This window comes from Podarcis gaigeae, assembly GCF_964106915.1.
Source record: "Podarcis gaigeae genome assembly, chromosome: 6".
In the NCBI taxonomy this organism is placed as follows: Eukaryota; Metazoa; Chordata; class Lepidosauria; order Squamata; family Lacertidae; genus Podarcis; species Podarcis gaigeae.
This window is the reverse complement of record NC_139682.1, coordinates 285136-309093: the sequence shown is the minus strand read 5'-3', so window position 1 is coordinate 309093 and position 23958 is coordinate 285136. Positions and strand designations below refer to the sequence as shown.

The 23958-nt window shown below is 56.4% G+C and overlaps 1 protein-coding gene across 4 annotated transcripts in view; it reads right to left on the bottom strand.

The window, feature by feature from the left end:
* CDH22 (cadherin 22) overlaps positions 1 to 4448 on the bottom strand; it is an 88594-nt gene extending 84146 nt beyond the window's left edge. The window contains exon 1 of one of the 4 annotated variants that reach the window (XM_083744224.1): positions 4382 to 4448. The gene's annotated coding sequence lies outside the window, so the exon portion shown is untranslated. Of the gene's footprint in view, positions 1 to 1405; positions 1497 to 1741; positions 2142 to 3437; positions 3519 to 4381 lie in introns of those variants that run through there. The other 3 variants (XM_083744221.1, XM_083744223.1, XM_083744222.1) reach the window with 3 other exon arrangements.
* Between the last annotated feature and the right edge of the window lie 19510 nt (positions 4449 to 23958).

Below are 23958 nucleotides of genomic sequence, written 5' to 3'. Positions count from 1 at the left end.
CACCAAAGCGCAGGCCCTGCTCCCTCCCACTGCCCTGCTCCCCCCGGGTGCCACCCACCCCTCCATCTCGAGGAGCAGCGGGCATTTGCCAGCACTGCTTTTGCCTCTCCCGACTCCCCAGGGACCCTTCCCCGTGTGGCTTCTGGCAATTGTGCCTCCTTCAGCTGAATCGCTCCCGTGGGACTCTTGCAAAGCCTGAAGCCCAGAGGGAGGAAGCCCCAGGTGGGCATGAACAAGGAAGCAGGGAAGCCGCCTGGCACGGCTGCGCCCACACAAGAAGCACCCCCAAGCCCCCTCTGAGGAGAGGGGCGAGTCTCCCCGCCCCACGAGAGATCACTTCCAGCCCCAGCCGGGGGGGGGGGCACCTTCGCTCAAGCGGCACAGCCAAGCAGGCCAGAGCCACTTGGGTGCCTCCTTGGGTCTTGTGAGCGGAAGAGTGGTCTGGCTGGAAAGCGGCCTCCCAGGCCCAACAGGATAGGAGCCCAGGGAGCAGACTTCAGGCGAGGCAGCAAGGGCTCCCTGGGTTTCAGAGAGCAGTCTCTCCCAGGCCTGCGGGGGGGGGGGCAGAGATTGAACCCAGGCAGAAGAACACAAGGAGAGCCTGCAGGATCCAGCCAGGGGCCCATCCAGCCCAGCATCCTCTTCTCACAGTGGCTAACCGGATGGACCTGAGCACAAAAGCAGCTCTCCCCTTCTCGGTTTCCAGAAGCATTGCTGTCTCCGGCTGTGGAGCACCTTCTACATGCCAGGCCCCTGCTCTGTCCCTGAGCCACAGCCCTCAGGCAGGCCCAAAGACACACTGCTGGGTGTTGCCAGCACCTGAGAATCAAAGATTGACTGCCTCTGAAGATGGAGGCTCCTTTCAGCTCCGCGGATCCATCACCACATTGTTCTACCGCCAAGCACAGCGCGCACACTGGTGATCATTGCAACGCATCCCCCCGCAAGCGCAAAGAACAGAGCAACAACACTGTGCAAGGGGGGGGGGGGTCTGGCGGGTGTGGGCAGGCACGTGCGTGGACACAGCCACACACACTCTCTCACACACGTGCCCAAGCACACACGCGCGCACACAGCCCCTCAGCAGGCAACAGACCCCATGCGAGAGCCCGCCAAAAGAGGCTTTCTTATTTCTTAAATTTATATCTGCCGCTTTCTTCCCAGCTGCCTCAAATTCAGAGCCTGACTCTGGGAGCCAGTCAAGGACTTCCTCCTGCCCGCCCCTCGGAAGCCGAAGGGGGCAACGCCAGCAGCCCCAGGGCACGGGAGCTCCAGGAGGGGCGCTGCAGCCTCCCCTTCCCGCTTCTGCCATTCCAGGAAACACCTGGAGAAGGCATGCTCACAAGGCAAACCCCGCGCCCAGAGAGAGCCGCCGCCCTCCTGCCCCGGGCGGGGAGCCACTCACCCATCGAGGGGTGCCCGCCGGAGAGCGGCCCGGCTGAGCGCGGAGTTCCGGCGGCCGCGCAGAGTTGATCCGCACCCAACTTGGCCGCCCGCTGCCGCGCTCGCACGCCCAAGCAGCGCCAGCCTCGCCGCTTCCGCGCCTGCCGGTGCACCAACTCCCAGCTCCACAGACACCAGCGCCCCACAAGCTGTGGGGCAACGGGCTGCTCCAGGCGGGGGGGAGGGGGCCGCTCTTCCCCCTCAATGCGAGGCGGGTGTCTCTGGAAGGAGCGGCGGCAGGTCAGCCAAAGCAGCAGCCTCCCTCCCCCTCCCAAAAAATGTGCTATTTTCCCCCTACCGAGACCGGGGAGCGCTCCGAAGGGTCTCCTCGCGAGGGTCCAGCAGATGGAGGGAAGCGAGCGGACTCCGAAGCCCCGCAGAGCCCGGCAGCTCCTTGCCAGGAGATCAAAGTCCAATTCACCAGAAACCGATTAAAAATAAACATGGAACAGCTTGGTCTCTGCCTCTCATCCGCACGTGCGGGGACTGGGAACATCCACAGGCGGGGACGGAGCGGGGAGAGGAGGGCAGACCTGGACGGGGATCGTGCGTGCGGCGGGGGGGGGGGCGGCGTAAATCCCCCCTAGACCACCGCAAGAAGCATCCCCTGCAATCCAGGTGAGGGGTCCTGGTGCTACCTGGGCGGCACTGCAGAAGACTTGGAAGTCTCCAGCGGGGGCGGGCGGGGGTCCCTCTCTGGCCACGCTTGCTCAGGTGAAGAACTGCCTGGCCCTCCTGCCCACAGGACCCCCCCCCACCAGGACTTGCTCTTCTTCTGCCCCCCCCCCCCAGACACCACATGCAGACAGAGAGAATGGCTCAGTGGCCCCCTTCCTGGGGGGAGCATCTGCTGACCAGTCCAGCCCAGCGCCCCCAAAGTGGTGCGTCGAGGGAGAGTGGGCCCTGCCACAGTCAGCCCCCCCCCCACACCTTTGGCTGGGCACACTTTAGATGCCCCACCCTCGCTAAGGACTCCTCCCCAAAATGACTTTCTCCTAACTGCGGGGTGCGCCCCCCCCCCGAGCAGGGGGAATCCCAAAGATGTCCCACGGCGTCCAGAGAACCAAATGTCCCAAGGAGACGCCCCCCCCCCCAACCTCTCATTCCCCAAAGAAATGTGAAGGGGCGTCCCAGAGTCTAGGTAAGGCAGGATGCGTCTTGCGGGGGGGGCTCCTGGTTATGCAGGGGAGGGCTGGCAGGGCTCCTCCCTCCAAGGCCCAAAAACACCCCATGGGAGGCGGGAGGGGCAAGCAAGAATTCCAAAGGGACCCCTCCCAGGAAGGGAGCGGAACCGACCCCGTCGATCGCGCAGGGGCATCCAAACCACGGCAAGCCGGCCAGGACCCTCCCCGCTTGCGGACCCCCCTGTTCCGCCCATGTCCCCCCAGTCTGGCCGAGGGTCCCCAGCCAACCAGCCGGGCTCCGGCCAGGGCCTCTGCTGGGCTACCGGAGGCGGGACGGGGAGGGACGTGAAGCGAACCGTGGCTGCCGTCGGAACAAGAAGCGAGCTTGCGAAAGCCGCGGCTCCCGAGCGAGCGAAGGCGACAGCCCCGCGACACCCCTGCGAGGTAGGTCCGGCTGAGAAGCCGCAGTGGAAAGAGAGGGGCTTTTAATCCAGGCTTCGGGGGGACCCTCCCCGCAGACTAACGGGGCCCCACCCGAAGGCCTGGCACCGGAGCGCCCGGTTCTTCTCCCGAGGCTACCTGGCGGCGGCAGGCCCGACTAGGGGCGCGCGGGCAAGGCGAAGGGGCCTCGCCCCTTCCCGAAAGTGGGCGCCGCCCGAGGGACAGGGGCCCAGCGACGCCCCCAGCCCACCAAGGGGCCTGGGGCCGTCTCCTCCGGGAGCAGCGCCGGTGACGAGAGCGGCGGAAGCGGCGCCAAAGTTTGCCGAGCGGCGGCGGAAAGTTGCGCTCCTCGGCGGCGGCGACGCCCTCCGCTGCTGCCCGACGGGGCGGGCGCCCACCTCCCGGCACGGCGGCGGCGGCTGTTCTTACCTGGGCGGCGGGCGATGCTCCGGCGACAGCTCCTCTCGTGGCGGCGGCATCGGCACCGGCTCAGCGCCGCGGTGGCGGCGGCGGCGGCGGCGGGCGGAGCGCGAGGCGAGCTGCAGTCGGCGCGGCGCGAGGCCAGCCCTCCGTTCGCCTCGCCCAGCCCCGGCGCCGCTGGAGCGCGCAGAGCGCACGGCCCGGGGATCCACGAGCCCAGCTTCGCCCGCCGCCGGGGACGAAGGCGGCGGCGGCGCGCGGAGGAGGGAGCTCGGCGGGCGGCGGGGGCGGCACCCGGCACGGAGCCACGGGGACGGGCGGACGGGTGGGGCGGCCGGGGCTGGCGCCGCCGCAGGACGAGCAGGAGGCGGAGGAGAGAGCCTCTTGCGCCCCGCTCCGGCCCGGCTTCTCCGCCGCCCGGGGCCCTTCTCCGCCCGCCGCCCGCCCTCCACAGGCAACCGGAGGGGCTGCGCCCGCTCCCTGGCGCCCTCTGGCGCCGACGGCGGCTCTTCCACGGCGGCTCTTTGGCTCCCTCCAGCGGCCACGGGGCGCCGCGCTGCTCGCCTTCGTGCTCTGCCCGCCGTGCCCCGTCGAGCCCACGCGGCGGGCGCCCTCCCCGTCGCCAAACAACCCGCGCTCTCTGCGCAAAAAGAGGCTGCCCGGGCGGACAAGCTCCTCCTCCTCCTCCGCTCTTTCAGCGCGGAAGGCTGAGCGCTCTGCACGCGCTCAAGAGCACGCCCGCCATTCTTCTTAGGGGTCCCGGCCCGCGCTTCCTCGAGGGCTAAGCGCCCGAGGGTGTCGGGCTGGACGGAAACCGAGTCTTTCATGGGCGCCGTGGCCGAGAGCCGCCTCTGGCGCCCCCCCTGCCCCCAATCTCTCTCCTCCGGACCCCCCAACGGCAGGAGCAGCTGCCCAGTAGCAAGACCTCTGCCTGTTTCTCCAGGGTTAGTTACCTTTAAGGACGAAGCAAGTAAACGCGTGTCACGCGGGAACGGCGGCAGTGGAGCGCGGCTTGGCTGCCCAGTGTTGATTCTGCGTCACGTGTGAACGGTGCTTGCCGCGCCGTGGGCCAGGAGCGGGTCGGGCCAGGCGAGAGGCCGCTCACTGCCGGTGTCGCAGCGCCCCCTGCGGGCGCAAGGAGAACGAGCCTGCCCAGCCTCCTTTCCGCGCTCTTGGGCTGCGTCTCCTTCGCGGGCCCGGCGGGAGCCACTCGCCCTCCGACGGGGAACGCAGCGCTTCAGTCCATGGGGGTAGCCAGGAATTGGGGGGGGGATCAATCCCTTTGCTAGGGGGGTCTGAAGCTCAGTTTGCTATATATTTTTATTACATTTTATTGATTTGAGGGAGCAGCTGCTCCTCCCTGCCCCCCCTCCACTGCTGCCCCATGTTTCAGCCCTCGTTCCTGGTCATGAGAGGCACCCCCTCCTCAAATTAATATCCCTGGCAGTCAGAGGAGACGGGAGCAGCTCTGTCCAGGGGGAGCCAGGGGGGATTGGAAAGGGCTCTGGTGGTCGCCTTTGCTACCCCTCTCCCCACCTCATCAGAAGAGCCCCGAAACTGGTTCAGATCCAGCATCTCCTCCTCACAGCAGCCCAGCAGGTGCCCCAGAGGGAGAAGCCTGCAAGCAGAACTGGAGGGCAAGACTTTCAGGGAATGGTACCCGGAAGCATCACTGGTGGGGAGGCCGAGCAGAGCATCCTGGCCAGGGCCTTCTGGGAAGAGGCCCTCCTCCTCCCCATTCCCGGGGGGCGCTCTGTGGGGCAGGAGGAGGCAGCCTTGGCAAACACCCCCCCCCCCTACCCACTCCTCTTCCAGGCGCTGCTGCCATGAATTCCTGAGGACCCCAAAGGCATCTCTCTTCCTGCCCCCTGGCTCTGTCTCCACGGATGGCTCCCCACTTTGTGTGGGCAGGACCCCACCCCCAGGAGTCCTCTTGCTGGGAGGTGGCTGCTCCTGGCCTTCTCCCCCCCCCCACCTCTCTTTTCGTTTTCTGCTCCTTTGTCTGCCGGAATTGAAAGTCAAAGGCTTCCTTCAACTTGCAGAGTCTGCTTTCATCTCTCTTGCTCCTTGGGAAAGCTGCTCTGACTGAAGGGCCCTGACACAAACTCCTCAAGGCCTGTTTGAAGAGGCTGCAGACACCCCAGAAGAGGCACTCCCTGGCCCCAGGCGTGGAGAGGAGTCCCGATGCTGAGCGCAGGGCAGGCGGGGGGGGGGTTTGTATTGTGTTTTGATTATTTCTTATCCCGTAGAGGAAGAGGAAGAGTTCAGCCAGAAGGGAGGAGCTCTTGCTGGAGTGGTGGCTTGCCCCCAGAAGGCACCAGGAAAGAGGGGTCTCCCATCCCCTGACCCGCCCCTGTGGGAGTGGGGGATGGGTGCCTGCCAGGGAGGCAGTGGGGTGGGGGGCTGCTGTGTTCTGGGGGGCTTCTTCCCATAATGGACATCATCTACATTTAGTAATAATAATGTTGGAAGATTCAGGGCAGCTAAAAGGAAGCCCCTTTTCATGCAGCGCAGAGGCAGACCAGGGCACTTGCTCCCCCAGAAGACGGAAATGGCTTTGGAAGAGGGTTGGAGCAATCCAGGGGGGGCTCCTAGCCAGGACGACTGGGCTCTGCCTCCAGCTGGAGCCCCCAGGGCTTCTGAATGTCATTTCTTGCAAAGCAAGCGACGGCTCGCCTTCTGCTCCCTGGTTTTCCAGAGGTGTCTGGTTGGCCGCTGAGAGAACTGGATGCTGGGTGTTTTGAGCAGAGGTAGGTGGTCATCTGTTGTATATGATCTAGCGGAGATTCCTGCACTTCAGGGGGTGGGCTCGATGACTTCTGGGATCCCTTCCATCTCGACAATGCTATGATTCTATGGCTAGATGGGTCCCTGTTGGCCTGACTCTGCTGCAGCCATGCTCTCCACCCAGCCAGCATTGGTGCCAGGGGGCAGCTGGGCTGGTTCTCCTGGCCCAGCCAGAGCCCAGAGAGGCTGCTCCTCACCCAGGGCACCTTGCCAGGCCTCTCAAGGGCCCTCTTCCATTCAGCCCAGCAGTGGCCCTGCTCCGTGGCAGAAGGGAGATGCCAGTGTGGCCTGGGGAAGCCTCCGGTGCCACACCTTCCCTGCTTTGCCTTGCAGAACACAGGGGGGGCCCTGCAATGAAGACCCCCGGCTTTCAGCCTCCTCCTACATTACCCCAGCAGTCCTTCTGTATCCCAGCTGCCGAAAACTGCAGGAGGAGAGAGGGCTCTTCTGCTCAGGATTTGCTTGCTGGTTTCTCATTCGCAGTCACTGGGCCACCATTCACGGTGATAACAGGATGCTGGGCTGGATGACCTGATCCTGCAGGCTCTTCTGACGTGCTTGGGAGCTGCCTGCTGGGGATCGGGAGCCGGCCTTGTTGCCAGGGGATCTGCAGCCTCTGTGCCCGCCTCCCCGCCCACCTTGTCCACGTGATTGATGAGCAGGGAGGCAGCTGCGCCAGCCGTGGCGTCCGCCTGAGAAAAGGTTTCTGCAGGGCCCTTCCTGCTCTCTGCTGCTGCTCAGGGGCTCCCTTGTGGGGGGAGGAGAGGGCTCCCTTTGGGGTTCTGCCCCCACAGATTCCTGCTGAGGCACCCAAGGCAAATCTGCCTCCCCAGCATTGGCCTGGGAGCAAGGGGCGTCCGTCCCTCACTGTGCCCTCCATGCTTCTGCAGGACAGAAGGTCTCTCAGTCCCCAGTATATGTCCTTTAAGCCTTCAGATCCCCCACCAGTGAGTGGCGTTCTCTGGGGAGATTCCCTGCCCTCCCGCCTCCATTCCTCGCCAAGCAAGCCCTCCTATCCACAAAAGCAAGCCTCTCTCCTGTGGTTCTTGTGGTGGTCACAGAATTGTAAAGTTGGAGGGGACCCTGAGGGTCATCCAGTCCAGCCCCCTGCAATGCAGGAATCTCAGCTCAAGCATCCCAGACAGACGGCCATCCAACCTCTGCTTCACAACCTCCAAGGAAGAAGAGGCCACAAGCTCCCAAGGGAATCAAAACCAATGGAAGAGACAGCACTTGCACACCTCCGCTGGACATTCTCTGCAACACAAACTGAGCTGACCTGCTACCTGCCTGCCTGGCCGTGACTGCTGTTGTGCATCCACAGCTCTCGACTGGCCTGCCCATTGCCCTTTGCAATGCCTCACACCAAGAATGTGCTTCCAGAACATCAAGCCCCTGTTGCCACTCTGCTCTCCTCCTTTTCCTGGAAGACATTCCATTACTTCCTTGGTCTTCCCACACAAGTGAAACCCGCCTCTCCGGAGACACCTGTGGCATTTGTGGTTGCCTGGCTGCTTCTGCCCACTGACTCCAGGGGCACACAAAGGAATTTAGACAAGCTGAAGGCTAGTGATGGCTACTGGTTATGGCAACTGTGTTCTCCCTCCAGAATCACAAGTGGGGAAAGTGCTGCTGTGCTCAGCGCATAAGAACATCAGGCAAGTCTGCTGGATCAGACCAACGGCCCATCTCGTCCCCACGGGGCTGGCCACAAGGCTCAGGGGGGAGCCTGCAAAAACAGCCCCCTGCCCACCTGCGATTCCCAGCAACTGCCTTTCAGAGGCCTAATGCCCTTTTCACAGCTGGCTCAGGTATGGAGGCTGATTTGAGGGACAAGTTCCCTAGTTCTGTTAGAAGATCAGCAATTTCACATCTGAGTTCTTTGAGAGCTCTCAGGTGGATGCCATCTGGACTTGGCGATTCGTCAGTATTTATTTTGCCTATTAGACCTAGAATTTAATCTCTCGCCACCACTATGTGCCTCAGTTCTGCAGACGCCTCTCCTGCAAAAATTAATTCAGGCACTGGGATCGGCCCTGCATCTCCCATTTCCAGGACAGGTGCAAAGAAAGTCAGCTTCTCTGCCATCTTCTTATCCTCCTTTGGTCCTCCTTGGACTCCCTGGTCATTGAAGAGTCCAACCACGTCCTGCTACTAATGTACATAAAGAACTCCTTGTTCTTGGTCTTGATGTTTCTAGCAATGCACTCCTCAAATTCATTATTATTCTTACAATTGACTACTTGCCCTTCACCCTAAGGTCCCAGGGCAGGTTACAACACTTAAAATTCAGCATTCATATTCAGACACAATATTGCACAATATTAAAAACTTGCACATTATTATTGTTTTGCCAAAGTTTTTATTCATAGAATCTTAAACTGGGAAGGGATCTAAGGGTCATCTAGTCCAGCCCCTGCAATGCAGGAATCTCAGCTCAAGCATCCAGGGCAGGTGCCCCCCAAGCTCTGCTTAAAAACCTCCAAGGAAGGAGAGTCCACCACCTCTCGTGGAAGCCTTTTCCACTCTCAAACAGTTCTCAATGTCAAAAAAATTTCCAGATGTTTAGTCGGAATCTCCTTTCTTGTAACTTGAAGCCATTGGTTCGAGTCCTACCTTCAGAGCAGGAGAAAACAAGCTTCCTCCATCTTCCATGTGACAGCCCTTGAGATATTTGAAGATGGCCATCATATCTCCTCTCAGTCTCCTCTTTTCCAGGTTAAACATACCCAGCTCCTTCAACCGTTCCTCATCAGGCTTTGTTTCCGGACCCTTGATCATCTTGGTTGGCCTCCTCTGCACACCTTCCGGCTTGTCGACATCCTTTTTAAATTGTGGCGCCCAGAATAGGACACGGTATTCCAGATGTTTGTCTGTCCAAGGCAGAACAGAGCAGGACTATGACTTCTTCCCTTGATCTGGACTCTGGACTTCTGTTGATGCAGCCTAGAATAACATTAGCTTTCTTTGCTGCTGCATCACACTGTGGACTCATGTTCAGCTTGTGTCCCACCAAGACCCCTATATCCTTTTCATGTGCACTGCTAGTAAGCCAGGTGTCCCCCATCCTATATTTGTGCATCTGGTTCTTGCTGCCTAAGTGCAAAACCTTGCATTTGTCCCTAGTGAAATTAATTTTGTTAGCTTGCACACAGTTCTCCAATCTGTTACGGTCATTTTGAATTTGGATTCTGTCTTCTGCAGCATTAGCTACCCCTCCCAGTTTGGTGTCATCTGCAAATTGGATGAGCATCCCCTCAATTCCTTCATCCAAGTCATTTATAAAGACATTGAACAACAATGGGCCCAGGACAGAACCCTGCGGCACCCCACTTGTCACTTTTCCCCAGGACAACAAGGAACCATTCATGAGTCCTCTTTGGGTTCAGTCAGTCAACGAGCTACAAATCCACCTAACAGTTACCTCATTCAGCCCACATTTTACCAGCTTCTACAAGAATATCGTGGGGGCCTAGGTCAAAAGCCTTACTGAAACCAAGATACACTATGTCCACAGCATTTCCCCGTTCCACTAAGTTTGTAATTTCATCAAAAAAAGAAATCAGATTGGTCTGGCATGACTTATTTTTGAGAAACCCAGGCTGGGTCTTAGTAATCACAGCATCCTTTTCTAAATGCTCACAGACCGACTGCTGTTTTTAGGACCTTCCCTGGTATTGATGTCAAGCTCACCACTTGGTAGTTCCTGGGTTTTCTTTTTTTGCCTTTTTGAAGATGGGGACAACATTTGCCCACCTCCAGTCTGTAGGGACCTTCCCTGGTCTCCAATAATTCTCAAAAATAATAGACAAATGCTCTGAAATTACATCCGCAATCTCCTTTAGTACCCTTGGATGCAGTTCATCAGGCCCTGGAGATTTGAATTCATTTAAGTATCTAGGTACTCCTTTACTACCTCTTTTCCTATCTTGGGCTGCAGCTTCCTCCTGAAATCATTTATTCTGTTATCGCCAGGTTGCGTATCACTCTCTTTTGGGTGAAGACAGAGGCAAAGTGTATTGAGTAGTTCCACCTTTTCTCTGTCACCCAAGAGCATTTCTCTGTCTTCCCCACACAGAGGACCTACCACTTGCTTGTTCTTCCTCTTACTTCAGACATAGCCAAAGAAACCTTTTTTTATTATTTCTAACTTCTCCTGCAAGCCTGAGTTCATTTTGAGCTTTAGCCAGCCTGACTTTCCCCCTGCAACTGTTGGCTACTTGTGTCTACTCCTCCTTTGTGATTTCCCCTTTCTTTCATTTCTTATACATGCCCTTCTTAACTCTCAGCTCATCTGTAAACTCTTTATGGAGCCACACCGGTTTCCTTAGATGCCTCCCACTTTCCTTTCTTGTTGGTATTGTCTGCATTTGGGCCTTCAGTATTTCTCCTTTTAGAAACTCCTATCCTTCTTAGACTCCCTTTTCATTGAGTATTTCTGAATGACACCCAGTAGCTCCTTCGGCTTTTCAAAATTGGCCTTCTTAAAGCCCAGAGTGTGTGTCCGGCTACACTCACCTTTCCCTTCCTTTTTGTTCTCTTCCATATTTTTAAGGACGCCTTCCTGCCTGCTGCAGCTTCTCTGCCCCTGCCTGTTGACCACTCTCGCCCCCTTGGCCTCCCGGTGCCTGACCTGGTCTGCGGTCTACACTCCACTTGACCTCCTCAGATTGAGTTCTTAAACAACTCCCAAGCCTTGGAGTGATTTGACCCTCTTGACTTTGCCTTCCAATTTTCCCTTTTACCAATCTCCTCATTTGGGGGACATTTCTGCTCTTGAAATCGCAGGCGACCATGTTGGATTTTCTTGGCAACTGGCCATTTACTTGTATATCCAGTTTAATAGCTCTGTGGTCCCTGCTCCCAGCTGGTTCAGCAACAATTGTGCCTGGCACCAGATTCTGGAGCCACTCTGGTTTAGGTCCAGGGTCGCTGCCCCTCTCTGTCCTGCCTAGAACATGCTTGTAGCCAGTCCATGTGAGGGTAGGTGAAGTCGCCCCTCACTGCCTTGTCTCTTCTTTCAGATGCTTCCATTAGTCGCCTCCAGATCTCCAAGAGCATTTTCATTAGGGGATGATAGCACATCCCAGCCCTAAACAACTATTGGGGTTTGGCATCTCCAAGAAAGATTCTGCAGGGAGAGTCTGCCCCTTTGGGGATTTCTGTCTGGCAGGACCCCACCCCCTCTTTGACGGGCAGAGTGACACCCCCTCCAGCGCACCCTGCGCTGTCCTTCCGATGGAGCTGGCTCTCTGGCAAGCGCGCACACAAACACCCCATGCCTGTTCCACATTTGGCACTGGGGAGCCGAGAGGACTTCCCCAATCGTCATTCTCCCCGAGTGCCAAGCCGTTTGCAGGCTCCGCGGAGCAGTCGTATGATTAGATTCCTAGGCCTTTATGAATAATTTGTTGTGCAATTACAAAGCAAATATTTAATTGAACTTTATGTAAAATGTGCTGCTGAATCTCCTGTGGCTTTGGGGTGGGGGATGTGCCCGGTGCCAGCATCCGCTGTGAAGCATCACCAGCAGGCCCCCTCCCTCCCTTCCTCCCTCCCTTCCTTCCTTTCCCCGTTGGTCCTGCTGAGCCAGGTGCAGGGAGCTGCCCATCTGGGCCTGGAAGGATGCACCCAGGTAGCCCCCCAGCCCTAGCCTGCTCTGTTGGCTGGCAAAGGGGAGGGGTGGCATCTCCCTCCCTCCCTCCCTCCCTGGGCACCCCAGGGTCTGTCTTCTGCCTCCTAGGCAAGCCCAGAGCAGGCCCTGCCTTTCCACCTCTGAAGGTCTCTGTGCTCCCAGGCTGAGCCCACCAGGCTCCCCATTCAAAGCCCTTTGTGGCAGAGAGCCCCTTTCCGGTTATTAAAAGTCCAGCAGTCTTCACTTTCCCCAACCATGCACTGCTTCACATACCAAAAAAATAGTCCCCCTCAGAGAATTTGAACACGAGGTGTAGACACCTTTGAAGGTGCCCATCCCATGCCTGGCTGGTGAGGGTTGCCGTGGCAGAGTCTGGGCCAAGAGTCCTGGGTCTGTTGGGTGCAGGATGGTGCCATCATAGGGCAAGCAAGTCTTCAGCACAAGGTACAGGGGCTGGTTGTCCTGCCCTGGCCCCACAGCCAGTGAGTCCCTGCTAGTGGCAGCAGAGGTCCATTTCCATGGGTGAAAGGGGCACAGGACACCCTCCCAGGGCTCTCTGCTCATGGTCATGCCCTCAGCCAGCTCAGCGCAAAGATGGCCTCCGCATGCAGAAGGTGGGGGGCATACTTGCCACCTCCCACATCAGATCCTGGGCCAATAAAGCAGGAATGCCTCTCCCCCCCCCCCTTACAAGTCAGAGGAGGAGATGGATGGAGAGCGGGATGGATCTGCTCTGAAGAGAGAGGAGCTGAGCCCCCTCTGGGCAGCGTGGCCAACAGGGAGAGAGTTGCACACAGGGCCGGATTGAGGTTTGATGAGGCCCTCAGCTCCTGAAGGGAATGGGGCCCTTTCTATGTCCAGCTGTCCTTTGTCAACAACAAATGGTTGTTGGTTTGTTGTTGTTGTTGTTGTTGTTGTTGTTGAATATGTGCTTGATGGTAATTTATGGACCTAATAGGTATCTAAAGCCATTTGCATCCTTTATATAGAAATGAGCAAACCAGTGATATTTGTGGGAGTGGGCAAGCAGGCGGGGCCCCTGACAACATCATAGGAGCCTACCCAACAAACAACTTTTGCTGTATGTAGGTTTTATTTTATTTGTTTTTTATCTTATATTTTGGAAATGTACATCCATTTTTTCCCTTTAAATTTTTTGGGTGCCCCCAAGAGAGTGGGGCCTTAAGCTAGAGCTTGTTTAGCTTATACATAAATCCAGCACTGGTTGCACATGTGTTGTTGCTGTTGTTTAAAAAATAAGCATCAGTTTGGGGCTGGGTGGAGCCAGCGCCGTAAATGTCTGTACAGAAATCGAAAACACTCTGAGGGAGGAGATGGGCCCTCAAAGCAGCACAGGCTGCTTCTTTCTCTTGCCAAGTTTGCCTCACCCCCACCCCCTCCTCAAAGAGCTCCAGGTGACACTCAGGCACCTCATTACCTGGTCCAGATTTTTCCATTTCCTGCCCTCTTCCTGACTCCTGGCTCCGGGGATTCTGCCCCCTCCCCCTGCACCTGGCCTGGCCTCACCTGCCTCCCTCCCTGGGGCTGCTGGCAGCCTCCACTCTTCTGGGCAGGTGGGGATGTCTGCTCAGGTGGGCTCCTGCAAACAAGCCCCCCACCCTCTGAGATTCTCAGGTGCAATACATGCATGTGGGTGGCATGGAGGATCTTGGGGGGGGGGGGGTTCCTGCCATGCTCCTCCTGGCTGGCTTGTTCAGGATCCGTCCTGTGCCCGCAGATGGGTCCCTGGGCAGCCGCCTTCTCCTGCGTCCTCAGCGCTGTCACATATTGATCTATGGCTTCTGCTTACATGGAAGGAATTAGTGATGCTCCAGCGGCTCAAGGGCTCTTCGGCTACACAGACCCCCTCCCCCCCTGGCCCCCACCTCAGCCTGAGTATCCTCACACAGGCCCAGCCTTCAAAAGTCAACCTTCTGGGCCAGGTCTGACACACCTGCAGCATGCAGCTGCTCTGTCTGGTGCGCTCTGTCAGTTTGGCGGGAGGCAGACCATCGATCCCATGGGGCCTGATACTGTCTACGCTGACAGGCAGCTGCTCTGCAGGGATTCAGACAGAGACTCTCTCCCAGCACTGCCTGGAGATGCTGCCAGCGGGGACTGAACCCGGGGCCTTTGGCACGCAGTGCAGACGCTGTAGCCACTGAGCCACAGCCCCACTGAAAGGGGCCACAACTGATGACCCCGCTTCCTATGGAATGGGTCTCTGGAGGCCCCCACTTGCAGAATGCCATGTTTGATTCAGGCAAGAGGATATTTTAGGCTTCCTGGGAATCCATTCAGCCACTGGGCATACACCCTCAGGGGCCTGGAGCTGGAGGTCAGAAGAATCGCCAGTGGGATCAAGCCGGTGGCCCATCGAGTCACAGTGGCCAACCAGTTGCATAAACCCACAAGCAGCATTTGAGCACAGGAGCAACTCCCCCCTCCTGCAGCTTCCACGAACTGGTGTTCAAGAGCACCGCTGCCTCCAATGGGCTGGCAGAGCCAATCTTGTGGGTGCTTTGGGGACCTCTGCCAGGGTGCTGCTATCCCAGCTGGTAGCAGCAGACCCCTCTTCCGTGGGAGCACCATGCCAGAGCCCCCACCTGCCCACTTGCTGCATTCTGCAGTCCTGCATTGGCTCTGGGCTGGCGGGGGGGGAGGGGAGGCAGTACATCCAGTTCCTTCTGCAAAACTTCAAACCCACCGTCCTGTTTGAATTATTCACTCGTAATCCCTGGAGTTGGCAGCAGCTCCGAGAGGCTCCAGCAGGTGCAAGCAGGAGACGGAGGGAAAGGGAAAGGGGGGGGGGGGAGAGAGGACATGAAATGGTAAAAACCACCAAGGATTTAGAAATGCAGAAGAGGCGGAAGGGGGGGAGGGAGAGCTGTGGTGGGGAGGCACAAGGGGCTAGCCAGGGGCAAAGCAGCTGTGTGGACCCCCAGCCCCCAAAAGACTCCAGGCCCTGGGGTGGAAGGAGCTTGTGGAGCAAAGGGCTAAGGAAGCCAAGGCAGGAGCTGTTGGCCACAGAAGGCCAAATCCTGGAACCAAACACCCAGCACACATCTCTGCATTTCACTTTTGCCGAAGAACATGGGAACATCAGAAGAGCTGGGCTGCGGGAGGCCAGAGAGAGGCCCATCTTGTCCAGCCGCCCGCTCCCACCATGGCCAGCCAGATGCCGGGGGGAGAGCCGCGTGCAGGAGGCAAGCAAGAGAGCCACACTCAGCCCCCTTCAGTTACCTGCCACTGGCCTTCAGAAACATCGCTGCCTCTGACTGTGGAGCCATTCTGCCCAGGAGCCTCCCATTGGCCTCTCCTCCAGGAATGCTTAATAATATTTAATTGTCATTTTTATTATTTATACATCCCCCATCTGACTGGGTTGCCCCAACCACTTTTGCAATGCTCAGCAGTCCTCCCTCCCTCCCTGTCTCAAGGAACATCCCATGTTGCAAGGAGGGGAAACGGGAAGCCAAGGCTGAACTGCTGGGGGCTGCCCTGGCCAATAGGGCAGGCTGCGAAGAGGGGCTTCTCTCTCTCTCTCTCTCTCTCTCTCTCTCTCTCTCTCTCCGGACTCTAGGATGGGCCACCTCCGTGGACCAGCTCAGAGCCTGCTCTGCTCATTTGGAGAAGCAGAGTTGCTTCTCTGTATTCCTCTGGGCTCATCTGGAAGCTCCTGTGGGCAAGAGAGGAACTGAGCCTGCCCAGCAGCTTCTTTGGCAAGAGGCCTCTGCTCTCGCAAGTCCTCTCAGCCACCCTCGGAAAAGGCAAGGCGGCTGGCAAGGGCAGGGCAGGGGCAGCTGCCTCCCCAGGTTGATTTTTGTTCAAGTGAGCAGTTGGGGGGAAATCACGCAACTGGAAAAACACGAGTGAAATGAGGCAGATGTGCTTAAAAAGCACATAAACATCAGGCCATGTCAGGGATAGCATGGCCACAAATTATATGTAAGGTCAACGGTCTCAGCCTCCATCCTCACTCAAACAGCCCAGAAGATATTGCAAGGCCTCTTCTCTCTTCCCAGACTGTCCTCCCTCCAGTGTGAGAGCCAGTGTGGTGCAGTGGGTAAGAGCGGTGGACTCGTAATCTGGGGAACAGGGTTCGCGTCTCCGCTCCTCCACATGCAGCTGCTGGGTGACCTTGGGCCAGTCACACTTCTTTGAGGTCTCTCAGCCCCACTCACCTCACAGAGTGTTTGTTGTGGGGGAGGAAGGGAAAGGAGAATGTCAGCCGCTTTGAGACTCCTTAAAAGGGAGTGAAAGGCGGGATATCAAATCCAAACTCTTCTTCTTCTTCTTCTTCTTCCTCGTGGGGCAGAGGATGCTTTGTCCCTTCCTGGAAAAGACCCTGAAACTCTCCTGCCTCTGCGTCTTCTGCCTCTCTGGCACCTGCCCTCTTTCTTCTGCAGCCAGCGCAAAACAGCCAGTCCAGGGTCCCACTCCACCCCTGGTGGCCTAAGTGTTCAGGGAGAGGTTCTCTAGGCTGTATCCAACTACGTTTGCCTCAGAGGAGACCTATTGAAATAGTTGCACAGTCATAGAATTGTAGAGTTGAAACGGACAGCCTGGAAGGTGGTGGACTCCCCTTCCTTGGAGGTCAGTAAGCAGAGGTCGGGGGCCATCTGTCAGGTATTCCTTAGCGGTGATTCCTGCATAGGAGGGGGCTAGACTAGATGGCCCTCGGGGGTCCCTTCCCTCTCTGCAATTTTATGGCCCTGACTAGGCCAGTGCTTGCCCTGAGTGGAGAGGGTGACAAGGAGAAGCCCCACAGCAGGCTCTGAATCCTGGCTGCCCCAGGGTCTGACTCTGCAAACATCTGGCAGGAAGGGGCCTCCAGGACCCTCCTCCAACTGGCCTTCTGACCGACAGACCAGTGCCCCCTCTCTGGGGGCATCCCAGCCAAGGAGCGCAGAGAGGTGGGAATGTTGTGCCAACCCAAAGCAGGAAAGGGAGGCCATGAATGGCACGCCCTGCCAGCTGCCCCTGTGGGGCTGTGGAGCCCATAGGCAGGGAGTGGCGTGTGGCCTGGGGGTCTGAAGCAGGCAGGTCCAGGGGCCCCTCATGCGGCTGTGCCAGGGGGCATCCTTCAGCCAGTGCAGCATGCGCTTGGCTCCCCAGGGCCTGCCAGGCAGGTGTGTGAGGTATCCGACACGGCAGAGAGGCTCTGACAGGAACGGGCACCAAAGTGTAATGTTGATTACGTTGGAAGCAAAATAAACACGAGGCCTATTTATGTATCTATAGAGAATTAATTGGGGAGCTCCAGAACGCGGCAGATTATAAATGAGAATCATTTTCAGCAACTCCAGCTCATTCATCTTGTTTCAAAAAGGGACTGTCAGCACGGAAGCTTCTGGCTCCGCATTGCCCCCTCCCCAGTGCCCGGGGGGAGGGGGCAGCTCAGGGATGGAGGACCCGCCTTGCATGCAGAAGATCTCTCATTCCGTCCCCCCCAACCACACATACACACTCCAGCTCAGAGGATTTCTGGGAGCAGAATACGAGAAAGGGCTTTTTCTGGCTGCAGGACCCTGGAGAGACAGTGCCAGCCCAAGTGGGCACCAGTGCATGAGGTGGATCAGTAGCCCGGCTTGGCCAACCATGTTTACAAAGAGCTTTCCCCCCCCCCATCCCACTTCCAGGCCAGACCAAAGGCCCACCTGGTCCCGTGTCCCCTGCTCCTACAGAGCTTTCTTTGGGACCTCGCAAGCAGGACCTGAGGCAACAGCAGGTCTCCCTTGCAGGTCATTCCCAGCGCCTGGCCTTCAGAGGACTGGGTGTCCATGGGGCTAGGGCTGGGGGGGGCACTTGCTGGGTCCCTAATGTACTTATTTTTTTAGTGCCCACAGACACCCGCACATCCAGCTGACCAGCAAGAGGTTTAGAGTGCTCTCCGAAGCAGCTTTTTGTTACTGGCCACCTTGCCCAAGACCTCAAAGGCTCTTGCTTTCACTTGAAGAGGAATCCCCTTTGTGTTCTGTTTTCCTTTATCTATTTTCCTTATGGATGCAGAAGCATTCACTTCAAAAAGGGCCTGGCTGCTTTCAGACCTTGCATCCAGCACTCGCCACAGCCAAGGCAAGCTTTTCATCCGGCCGAGAGTCATACAGTATCGTCGTCCAGAGGGCAAATTGCAGCTCCCTGCCTTTCCATTAATGTTAAATGGACAAACAGAAGTTCGCTCCCAAATGTATAATCCCATGCAATGCAGCAAATTGCCATGGCTTCTCTGCCTTCTCTCCAACACACTGCCTGGTGCTTAGGGTTCAAGAACATAGCAGCAGAAGAAGAATTCTGCTGGAGGAGACCAGCGGCCCACCCAGTCCAGTCTCCTGTTCTCACAGTGGCTGAACAGCTACCCCTTATGGGGAAGCAGCAGGCAGGATCCAAGCCCAAGAGCCACGCTCTCCTCTCCTGCCCTTTCCAGCTCCAACTGCACAGCCAGAGCACCTTGTTCTTCCTGGGAGGTTTTTAAGCAGAGCTCAGGTGGCCTCCTGTCAGGCATTCTTTGGCCATGATTCCTGGCTTGCAGGACCCTCAGGCTCCCTCCCAACTCTACAACTTTGGATTCTATGGCTTCAGTTAGGTGCATTGTTGTGGCACTTTGCCCCTCTACTTCCGCTGTGCAGCTGAGGGTTTGTTTCAGCTGCCCTGTGGGTCTTGGGTGCCCCAGAGGGAGCCAGGGGGCCCTCCTTGCAACCTGGACACAGAGAGCTGCAGCAGAGCGGACTTGGGGTTCCTCCTCCTGCCCTCCCCCCGGTCTGCACGAGGGGAGATGTCAGACCAGGCAGGAGGAGACTCCTGCGCATCCTTCACCAGCTGTGACGGGTGCAAGCGGTGCTTGGCAGAGCGTGCGTGCATGCGCTCCCTCCAGGGATCCTGATTCTGCCCCCTTTGATTGCACAGAAGTGGCAGCCAAGTCAAAGCAGCTAAGCTGAGCGAAGCACATCTGTGTGGAATTCCCGGTGGGATGCGCTGCGGATTCGGCAGAGGAAGTGGGCCTGGCGCACATGAATAGTCACTTCAGCTTAGCAAACGCCCTGGAAATCCATAATGTTCCTTAGCTCCAGCCCATGCACACAGCAGCCTGCTAAAAAGGGAGGGCTCCTTGTGGGGCTGGGGGCTTAGAAGCCGCTCACTGCAAGCTTGGCGCTGTGGACTGGAGGGGGGTCACCAGTGGCTCAGGAGGGCAGCCAGAGTACACAAATGGCTCCACCTGGGCGAAAGGGAGCACATTCAGAATGTCTTTCCACATTAGTGTTCCAGCTGTTGGGCCTCAGAGTGAAGCAGGAGGTGAGAAAGGGCCTTGAAACCTCTTCTAAAAACTTCCTCTCTGGACTGAATTCTCCTTCTGCATGACTTGGGTGGTGGCATTTGTAAAACACATCATGCATTTGTAAAATTGGCACCATTGATCTCAGGACCCAGAATCACAGAATTGTAGAGTTTGCAGGGATCCCAGGGGTCATTTAGTCCAACCCCCTGCAATCTCACCGCCTGGCATGAGGGGCAAGTGCTGCCAGCATGGCTAAACCTCTTGAGAACAGAGACTATGAGATCCAAGGTGCATACAAGGGGACAGCAGCTTCCGGGGGGGGGGCAAAGCAGCAGCAGCAACACCCCCCCCCCAACAGGAATGGAAGGGAAAGAGTCTTGGTGGTCTCAAGTAGTTGTGGAATAAGAGGAGAGGGTCCTCCGAGGGGTCAGAAACTGGTTAAAGAGCAGCCCTCTCTTAGGGGGGTGGGATCTCTAAGACCCATCTTCTATCTGCAGAGGTGTTTAGGTTTGCATTTCTTGTAATTGGTTTTAACAAGACAGAAGTTAATAAAAGTTTGCATGGCATGGAGAGGGGGGATGGGGGAAAGTTTTCTTCCTTCTCTTACCAGAAAACCCACCGGCATGAAGGTGAATGCTAGAAGATTCAGGACAGAGGAAGGCACCACCGTTAAACTGTGGAACTCCCTCCTGCAGGAAACAGGGATGGCTGCCAACTTGGATGGTTTTAAAGGGGGATCAGGGAGGAGGAGGGGGCTATTGGGGGCTCCCAGCCAGGATGGCTCTGCTCTGAGTCCCAGTTGCTGGAAACGTCTGGAGTGGAGAGTTGCGCTTGAATTCTCCTTGCTTGTTTCCCACAGGTTGGCCTGATCCAGGAGGCTCTTCTCTCAGGAGGAGCAGGATCTTCAGGGTTCTTGCCCTGAGTTGCCCCAGGAAGGCATTTCCAGCACCTCCTTTCTTTGAGATGGTCCCACATACAATTCACCAAGTTGTGTTGTGGGGGTGGGGGATAGGTGTGCTCAACATGCTTTTATGAGGTGTGAGCTTTGGGGGTGGGACGGAGAGTAGACCCCCAAACCCCCCTGATGAGCTGGTTCCATGGGAAGGAAAACCCCCAGCACACACGAATGGTAATTGATGCTCCCTCAGCCTGGCTCTTAGCTTCAGCCTCTCACTCTGGCTGGCTGGTAATTTATATCATTAAAAGAGGAGTTCGTTCGAACAGCGTTACTAATTAGTACGGAAATACTATTAGCATTGTTAACACATTCAAAGCATTTGTATTAATGCTTGTTGGCATTGTGCAAGAGCCAGCCTTGTGGAGGGAGGCCAAGTGGGGGGGGGGGCGGGAGGAAGTGAGTAGCAGCTCAGGAACAGCCCAAAGCAGCCCCAGGAGCAGGTGAGAATGCTCATTCCTCCATCCCCACTGCTGCGCAGAGGCTCCAAGGGGCAGGGAGGAGCTCTCAAAGTCTCCTTTGGGGGTTCCTCTCCCCTGTCAGTTCCCCCAGAGTCAATGAGCTGAGAGTGGGGAGGGACCCCAAGGGGCCAGAGACTCCGAGGGACCTGCACTTTCCCAGAGTTGGATTTCCTTTCAGTGTGGAGACAGTGATGCCTTTCGGATACAGTGGTACCTCGTTTTACAAATTAATCCATTCTGGAAGTCCGTTCTTAAACCGAAACTGTTCTTAAACCAAGGCGCGCTTTCCCTAATGAGGCCTCCCACTGCTGGTGCCCTTCCACCATTCGGATTCTGTTCTTAGACCAAGGTAAATTTCTCAAACTGGGACACTTCTTCTGGTTTTGCAACGAACTTCTTCTGGTTCATAAACAGGGCTGTTTTTAAACCAAGGTGCCACTCTATATTATTTTATTTACACATATATACAACCAGACCCCTTCTGGCAACTCCTGCATCTTCCCAGCTGGTGCCAAACATCTTGCTCTGCGAGGCAGAGGTGGGGGGTCTTGTTGTCTGGGCAGCCCAGGATCTCCAGACACACTGGCCAGGCTTGCACCTCGGCGGGGGGGGGGGGAGGTCACTTCAGTGCTGCCAGTGCAGTGGTTTGGCTTCCCTCCTGGAGGCGAACTCTGTTGTCTCTTGAGACGGACGGATGCCAATGATACAACCTGAGCATAGGAGGGCGGGACTCACAAAACTAACACCCCAACAGGTGTTGCCTCCCCATCAGTCGCAGCTTTGGGGTCTGGCACAGAGCAAGACCAGCCTCTGTCTATCCAGCTCCCAGCAGTATCCCAAACACACAGCGCCCCCTCCAGGCCTGTTGCTCCCCTGCCAGGATCACTGGCATCCAGCCAGGTGAGGTGGGTGAGAAATGCCTACCTTCTCTCCAGAGAACACCATCACTTGGCTGTTGCTACAGCAACGTGGCCCACTCTTTTAGTCATGCAAAATGCGGTGCTTAGCTGAGCGGCTAAGGCCATTAGCCTAACAAAGAAATTGGTTGGACTGGCTCTCTGCAGCTCCTTCTCCTATAGTCCAAATCCCAGGCCTGGAAAGGACCCCAGGATATCATCCCCATGGACCCCTCCCCCACCCCCCTATTCTGTAGCAACATTTTGGTTAGAAGACCAGCATTTTCATATTTGAGTTCTTTAAGAATTCTTGAGTCAATGCCATCTGGACTCTGCTTGTGTTTTTATTTAGTGACTAAGGGCTAGAACTTAATTTCTTTTCACCACTGAATTAGAAGCCTTTCAGAAGCCTTTCCCAAGCAAGTTAGTTCATGCTCGGGGAACTGCCCTCCATCCTTTGCCGTGCAGAGAGACACAAAGAATTCATTCAGCTGCTCTGCGATCTCATTTTTCTCCTTTGTCTGCTTGCTCTTCTTTTTTGCCAACATTTGCCTTTCCTTTGTGTTCTTCTCATTTGTACAAGACTTCCATTTTTGACAGAAACCTTTTTGCCTTCTTCGGGTTCCTTGACTCTGCTCATTAACCATGCTGGCATCCTCTTGCGCTTGGCAGTGGCTCCTTTCCTGATCTGCAGAAAACAGCCTAGATGAGCGTCTACTGCTGTTGTTTTCAATGACCCCGGAGCACTCTGGAGATACCTGATCCTCTCCACTTCCCCTTTCAACTTCCTTTAGACAGATCCTCTCATTTTCTAGAAGTTTCCTCTTTTGAGGTCAAATTTGACTGTTTTGGATTTACGGTACTCAGCAACTGTGTCCAGTTCCATGTATGTTGAACTCAACAGCACCATGTTCTTTTTCCCCAAGATGGATTTAATGGCACTTAATGCCTCACTCCAGATCCTAAGTGCCTTTTAGGATAAAGCCCCAAAATGCCCCCTTCTCATTGGTTGCCTGACAGATAACTCCTGCATGGAGAAAGAAAATTGTCTAGATCCATTCAAGGCCTAGTTTTAGCACCTAAATAACCTTGGTTCCCCTGAATAATGACCTATAACAGGAGAGAGGCAGGGGGAATCCTAGAACTGCAGTTAGAAGGGCCTCCCCAAGGGTCATCTAGTCCAACCCCCTGCAATGCAGGAATCTCAGCGGAAGCCTCCATGACAAGTGGATGACTTCATTGACCATGGCATCCTTCTGGAAAGACTCCAGGGGACGGGAGCTGGAGGCTGAGCTACAACTGTTCCTCTCCTTCCTCAAAGGTCATCACTAGAAGTTAGGATTGGGCAACTACTGCTTGGCCCCACAGCCACAAGAGCCAACTCTTAGGGGCCGAGGGGGCTTCAGCCCCCAATAAAATATTTGAGGAGGCTGGAGCAGCTCCATCAATGTGCTGAGGGCACAGCGCTCTCTGTGCCATATGACTCAGGAGAGGCCATGAAGGTGTCAGACCAGGGTCTGGGTGGGGCTGAATCCCGATAAGATGGAGGCACAGGACTTAGCTGTACGGCCTGCTCTGTGAGAGCCTGCATTCCCCACTAAGAAACAGGCTTGGGGAGTCATCCCGGATTCCAACTTGCCTCAGGAGTCCAATTGGCTTCTGCATCTGTTCCCAGTTCAGGCTGATTCATTAGCTATGGCTTCTCCTGAGTTGTCTATGCTCTAGTGACCTCCTGCCTAGACTACTGTAATGCACTCTACATGGGGCTGCCCTTGAGGACTGTCTAGAAGCTGCTCTTACACCAGGTATTTGTCCATCTATCCCAGGATTGTGAACTCTTGACTGGCAGAGGCTCTCCAGGGCGGTCTTGGGCAGAGTAGACCCTTCAGCACCATCTTCCTCCTTATCCTTTTTAATTGGAGATGCTGAAGCCTGAACCTAGGGCTTCTTGCCTCCAAGGCAGGTGCTCTAAATCCAGGCTCTGGAAGCTCCCCCTTAACCCCCCTTATGCGCACGTGGTGCTGGGGTTCTCCTGGGCTCCATGCCCTCTGTGGAGCCACAGGTGGAGGTGGCAGCAGCAGCAGCAGCTAAGATAACCTTTAGAGAAAGTGGGCCTAGCCCACCACTAGTTCATAGAATCCTAGAATCATAGAGTTGGAAGAGACCCCAAGGGCCATCGAGTCCAACCCCCTGCCAAGCAGGAACACCATCAGAGCACTCCTGACATATGGTTGTCAAGCCTCTGCTTAAAGACCTCCAAAGAAGGAGACTCCACCACACTCCTTGGCAGCAAATTCCACCGTCGAACAGCTCTTACTGTCAGGAAGTTCTTCCTAGTTACTTCTGCGCTGGACTAATGCAATGGGCTCTCTGTGGGTCTGCTTCTGAAGATGGCAAGAGTCACAGAATGTGGTCACCTAGGAGCTCTCTGGGGTTTGTTACGGAAATTACAGGGGGGGCACATCTTTAAAGTTAAATATTACAAATATTATGCCTGAATATATCCTTCCAACTTGACAG